Below are 6,498 nucleotides of genomic sequence, written 5' to 3'. Positions count from 1 at the left end.
GAAAAGGGATTCTCCCTTATCACTCTACTACAAACTCTTCGCAGGAACTGATGTCCTAGACATTGTTATGACATCCTCTCTGGCACTTGGCCCTGCCACCTCCAAGAAGAGTGCCATTGCTCAGCTGAAGGAAACTTGTAAAGAGCTAGAGGATTCCATCAGAAGTAGCACTACAACAAAGATTAAACTAGAGACATTGATGAAGTCTATGATGGAATAGGAAAAGAAGGAAGTTGTACATGGTGGTGATGATAATAAAGAAACTGATGATGAAGACTATGTTGGTGAGGATGATGTTGATAAAGAGAAAGAAGATGAAGGAGAAGAGTATGCAACAACTGACTCAGATAGTCAGGAAAATGTATGATTGCAGTCTTGTTTTGTTCTAATTTTTATTTTGTTGTATGGTTTGTGACCAGGATATTTTGCACCTTTATGTACCCCCTTGTGTGGGATATTGCACTTTATGAATATGGTTTTATATGTTTTTGGTTAGATGATTACCTTTGTTAGATTATGGCTAAAAAGGAGGAGTATTGTGTGTGCTAACCGCTAACCACAAACCACTAACCATTGCCTGGTTGTGCTTAGGGAGAAAGGAGATGCATGTCTATCACTATCTAGGTTGCTGTGGTGTAATGTCAAACTTGATGTTGTGACATCAACTTGACTAAGGGAGTGTTTTTAAGTGAAGTTCTTGAGGTTTCCCCCGCTGTATATGCCTCTGATATGCGAGGTAAAATAGGGCGTGTTTGATATGGATGAACCCTTGAGAGGGAGTCCTGGTTATGTGAAACAGGGGGAGTACTAACTACTGACTCTGACTGATGTGATTGCTTGAGTATCCATGTAATATGTGTGTTTGATTTTGATCTGTTTGTGTTTTAGTCCTATGGTGTTATCCTGGACTATGGTGCAGGTGTGCAAGGTGTACTTGGTTGTTTTAGCCAAAATTTGACAAAGGGGGAGATTGTTAATTCCTTGTTGTTTTGATTGGCATCAATTTTGATAAAACTAACTTAGCTGTAACATGTTGAACAAGATGTCCTAACATGTGGTTATGACATCTTGTCTGAAATAGGTTTCACTCTTGGTAACATTTGTGTGTTTAATTGTTTGCAGAATATTCTAGGAATATTAAGCATTCCCATGTGACGTTCGTGATTGAGGAATCAGAGATTCTAATTATGGTTAACCGATTATGTTTTCTAAATGTTGATACATTTTAGGAAACTTTAGTTTGATAACCTAATGTTCTGCAGTTGGTTCACGTGGAGTACAAGGCCCAAATCCAGTTCATTATATGGCTATATATAGAATGTCTCAAAACCTAATTAGACAAGAACAAAAGAAGATAGTTGACCGTATTAGGGTTTGAGTGTATGTGTTGTTTTTGAGCCTCTCAAATATCATCTTGATATATGAGTAGAACTGTGTTGATTGGTTGTAAGAATTGTCAAGCACTTATAAGCTTTTAAGCATTGCGTGGTTGTGTGTCTGTGAAGTGTGACTTTTGAATTTCTTGTAATTGTTTAAGTATCACTGTGGTGATTGATAGGGAGGTGAGAAGGGTCTTGTAGCGGTAAATTATCACCAAGCTATGGATAAGCTAGACGTCAATAAACCAGAGTCGCCATCATGCCTTATTGTTTCCAAGGGAAAAAAGGAAAAGTACGAACAAAACCCAAAAGATAAGAAGTTTTCAAATCAAAACTAATAAAATGCCAGAGATTACAGGTAAGGGGGTTGGTTACACAGAGGGAAGGTGTTAGCACCCAAAGTGTCCTAGGTACTCCTAGGGAGCCCTTTTTTGTGTGCATATGTGTTTTTGTACAAAATGATGTTTGCAATAAAATAGAGTGGAGGGATGAGAAAAGAATTCATTAATTATATTTTTGTGTTTGACAAGACCTTCAGACTTGTGCCTATGTACCAACATAAAATGAGGGATCAAAACCTCATAGTTCGTGGTATCAATTTCAAAATGAGTGAGTTGCTTTTAACAAAATTTAAGTTTAACAAAGGCGCAAAAGGCCTAAAATAATTTGAATGAGTGTTAGTTCTTTTTGGATTTTGAAAATTTAAGTCAAGTAAAGTTAAGTTTATTTACAAGTTTGATTAAGAAAAGAGTTTAAAATTCAATGGCATAAGGCCAAAGCTTCTAATTTTCAATGTGGTCTAAGTTTAGAAATCACAAACAAAGAATATTTTAAAAGGAGGGAGAGATTTGAAATTAAAGAAGTGGGGAAGAGATGAAGAGACTAATCCTAAGCAAAAATTAGAAGGTAAAAGTTGAAAAGATCTGACCAATGGGCTGCAATTCAATAGACAAGAATGTCATATAGAAACCCAAATTTCCCTTGGACTTTAGAATCAAGCAACATTAATACACAAATAGCAAGGGAAAAGCAAGACATCAAATAAAGATAGCCACATCCAAGCTTAACAACTCCATGATCTTTCTTCAAAATTCCCATGCATCAGATGACTTTAAAAAGGCATTAGACACAGGTTCAAAATAACAACTTCAATATGATCATGTTGCAGATGAACTCAATATTATATCAGATGAATGTTCACTTCACAAGCCCTTGGTTTCAATGAAAGTTGGCATTGGCCAAGTCCTTTGCATAGGCAGTGTTGCCTAAATTCTAAGTCCAATAGTCTCAGATCAAACCAATAGTCCACACAAGATGTTTTTTAGGGTTTTTGTTCTTATTATGTACATTAAGGTCAAAAGACCACACAAGCAAACAAATATATACAAACACAATATATCACAAAATATGGCCTAAGTGAGCAAAGTGGAAATGACATTAAAGTAAACAAATTGAATGGTATGAATAATGGCAAATGAATAAAGCTTAAAAATTAAAGTGCATAAAAGTAAATGACTTGAAATAAAATTTTAGTTGTTAGTTGATTAGGAGTTAGTATTGCTTTTGCTTTGTTTTGTTTAAGTCATTCTTTGGAGAATACTTAACCCACTTATCACAAGCATGGATCCTTGAACCAAGACATCTTCCAAAGGAAGGAAAAAAGGCCAAGTTTCCACACAATACCATGAAAGAGGGGAGACTTACAATCTCACTTACTAGAATGATATGCCTTTTGTGTCACAAATTTAGCGCTATGTTAAGCAATAGTAATTGGACTTATGTAGAAGTCACAAGTATTTGAGGTCGGGCAATAGAATTTTGGTGTTAATGCATGTTAGAGACATAGTATAATGGACTATGCTCATGAAACATACCACACACAAAAATAACATGCAAAGAGGTTGACCTAATCTCATCCATACACATGTTGATTTTGCAATCAACTAGCCTTAGGATATAGAGATATCATACGTCCATGATATGAATGAATGAAGAAGAGGAATGAGATAAAGAGGAATGGGGAATGGATCAAACACAAATTGGTCAAAGGAGGACTTTTACCAAATTAAGATCATCCATTCATTTTGGGAGATGGAATGTACATTCCATCAATCCCCTAAATCCAATGATCTTAACCTAACAAAGTCAAATCAACCTTGACCAAGGCCCAATAACACAAGTCAAACTCATCAAGTCAATTAAAGTTTCTCTACACTATTTATTTGCCATTTAAACAATTAAAAACAATCAAATATGCATTAAATTAAATAATGGTTGGTCAATTTCCTAAAACCTCATCAAAATCCCAAATAAATGGCCATGAGATTTATCATTGGTCAAACGAGGTCAAAGGACCTTGGAGAAAAAATTTCATAATTTTTGGAGACTTAAAAGTATTTTTAAACAATTAAAAATATTCAAAAAATCAATTAAATCATGGAAAATATTAATAATGATCCAAAAACTAATTTTAATTCAGAAAATGAAAGAGGATTTTATTTAAATTTTTTTGGTGAATCTCTCATATTTTTTGGATCAATATTAAAATTTATATGAATTAATGAAAATAACACAATTAAAATGAAAATCAAATAATCAGAAAAAACGTGGACCACTTGATCTCCCTCGTTAGTTGAGGTGGCGTATCAAGTGGATCCAAATGCGCGTTCCACCATAGACTTGAGTCAGCGCTCCACAAACAAGGTATTCAAAACCAACGTTCGTGATTAGATTAATTCAAAAAGATCATGTGGCTCTGGACCATGCGAACTCACCACTGGAGCAAAACTCCGGTCACTATCTCAGGCGAGGCTCGCCGGACTGGTCCACTAATCACCATCACTAAAATAAAAAAAGAAGGGCATGATTTTAAAGTAAAAATGGCACTGATCACGAATCTGGCCTCAATTCATCCTAACTCAAAGTATATTGAGAGATACATGGAGTTGAAATTTGAGGTACATGATCTGAGTTGCTTCGATTTGACCTCAAAGAAACTCAATCTTCTTGCCTATATTGGTAGAACTTCAGACAACCAAGGAACCAAGAGAATTATGGAGAATTGAGTGAGAATCAAAGAGATGAAAAATTATGGAAAATACTTTCGATACAGTTCAGAATTCGATTGCTCTTGCTTTGATTCTTGCTTGATCTCACTCAGGAAGCTTGCAGAAGTAGATTAGAATCAAACAAAGGCTTTGGATCCCTGGAGTTTTGAATCTCAAAACAGTGAGATTCAAACTCAATTTTCAAAGAAAATTCTCAAGTTTCTCCTTTCAAATGGAAGGGTTTGGGGTATTGGAGCAAATCTGGCGCGAGGGGATCTTTAATTTTGAGCATAAGGACCTCTATTTATAGTTGTAGCTCATGTTATTTGCACCTTCAAATTAAACTTCCAAATTTGGCAATGGATGATGCATGCTTGCATGGGCGTGTACAGGCCCATGAAGTCACTCCCCTAGGTCCATAATCAAGCGTGAATGAATCTGAAAGCAACTTGGAATGCAAGGCAAATGTGTATGGTTGTTTGAAGTTTCGATTTTGCCCAATGATGATGCCATGTTCAAGCCAAGCGCATCCCATTCAAATCTTGTCCAAAATGGATGAAATTGGTCTTTTTAGAAAGGTTATATCAAGAGGAACACATTTTATGTTGGACACCTTTCCATTTGAAGCTTGTATCATGATGAATTTTGAGGTTGAAGTTGGAAATTTTAACATATCAAACATTTTTCTAAGTGTCAAGCCATATGTTCACTTATTCCATCTTGGCTAACTTTTTATGTGAGCTTAAAATGAGAAAAGTCCCTTCATCAAGGTTGTAGTAATCTCAAAGTACTTAAAAATGGTCACAAATTTGACCTCATTTGGATTTAAGATGAATGAGTTATGCATTTTTGAAGTTGAGGAAAATCACTTGTTCAATGGTGTTGGTCCAAAATGATCTATAATGTATCTTCATATCACATGCTCATAAAAGTTTAATTAGCTATTCCTACAAACATCAAAGTTGAAGTAGGTACCTTTAATTGGATTGTGCAACTTGGAAATCTTTCATCTCATAAAAATTGAGCAAGTTATGGCCTTGGGAAGTTGACCTCCAAATTAGGGTTTAAACAAAATGACCTATAATCTTTCACCATAAAAAATGACTTTCCAAGCAAAACTAACTCTAGACCTTAACATGAAAGTTGTTTGGAATGTCATTTCGAGTAACGTTTCTCTTGGAATCATTTTTATATGACAAAAAGTGTTGGAGATAGGGTCTAGGGGACCCTAGTTTTGATCAGATGAATTCCTCTGGTCAACCACCGTTAACCAACTTGCTAGCTTGCAATTCACTTGACTTTTGGGACTCATGGGAGATCATATATGCATAAGATGATGAAATTTGAGGTGTACCTTGAAATATTTGACCGTTTGTTTAAGAAGCTTGGTGAGGAAGTAACACAAAATACCCAGATGAACTAGGGTTTCCAAGGCAAACCAATTCCAAACTTTTGATGATTTAATGATCAAATTAACATATGAAGCTCATGAGGCCTCATATATGATGTCTAAATCCATTTTGGACCATATCTTTATTAAGCTCTTGGCAAAGAGGGTCTTAAACCCTAGATGTGAGCTTGATAGATCAAAGGTGATCATGTGCCTTACCTACAAAATAGTTAGACAAATGCAAAGACATATTTTTGGTATTTTAGTTAGTAAATGATAAAATAAAAAGTATGATACAATCAAATGGTGCTTGGTGATCTCTCCCAACGCAAACCCAATGAAAAAGGGGTAAGGAGGATGCCAAGGTATGATCCCAATGCTAATGCATATGATGAGATAGCATGAGGGATCTTAGGGTCAAAATTGGGGTCTTACAGCTGCCCCTATTTAAGGACGTTCTAACTGAGGAGATGAAGGTTAAAATCTTCGTATCGACTCAGTAGAATGGGCTTAAATAACAACATATAGAATCGAATTTTGACCCCTGAGAGACCTCATGATGCATATGAATGAAATGTTAAAATAAATCTTTGTGGGGAAATGTTGCAACAAAGGAAAAGAAATTCGGAGAGACTGGAAGTCCGCAGGAGCATAATGCATTTCGTAAGGAAAACTCACTGGG

This window comes from Lathyrus oleraceus, chromosome 2, assembly GCF_024323335.1.
Source record: "Lathyrus oleraceus cultivar Zhongwan6 chromosome 2, CAAS_Psat_ZW6_1.0, whole genome shotgun sequence".
Lineage (NCBI taxonomy): Eukaryota > Viridiplantae > Streptophyta > Magnoliopsida > Fabales > Fabaceae > Lathyrus > Lathyrus oleraceus.
Note: the sequence above shows the minus strand (reverse complement) of the source record.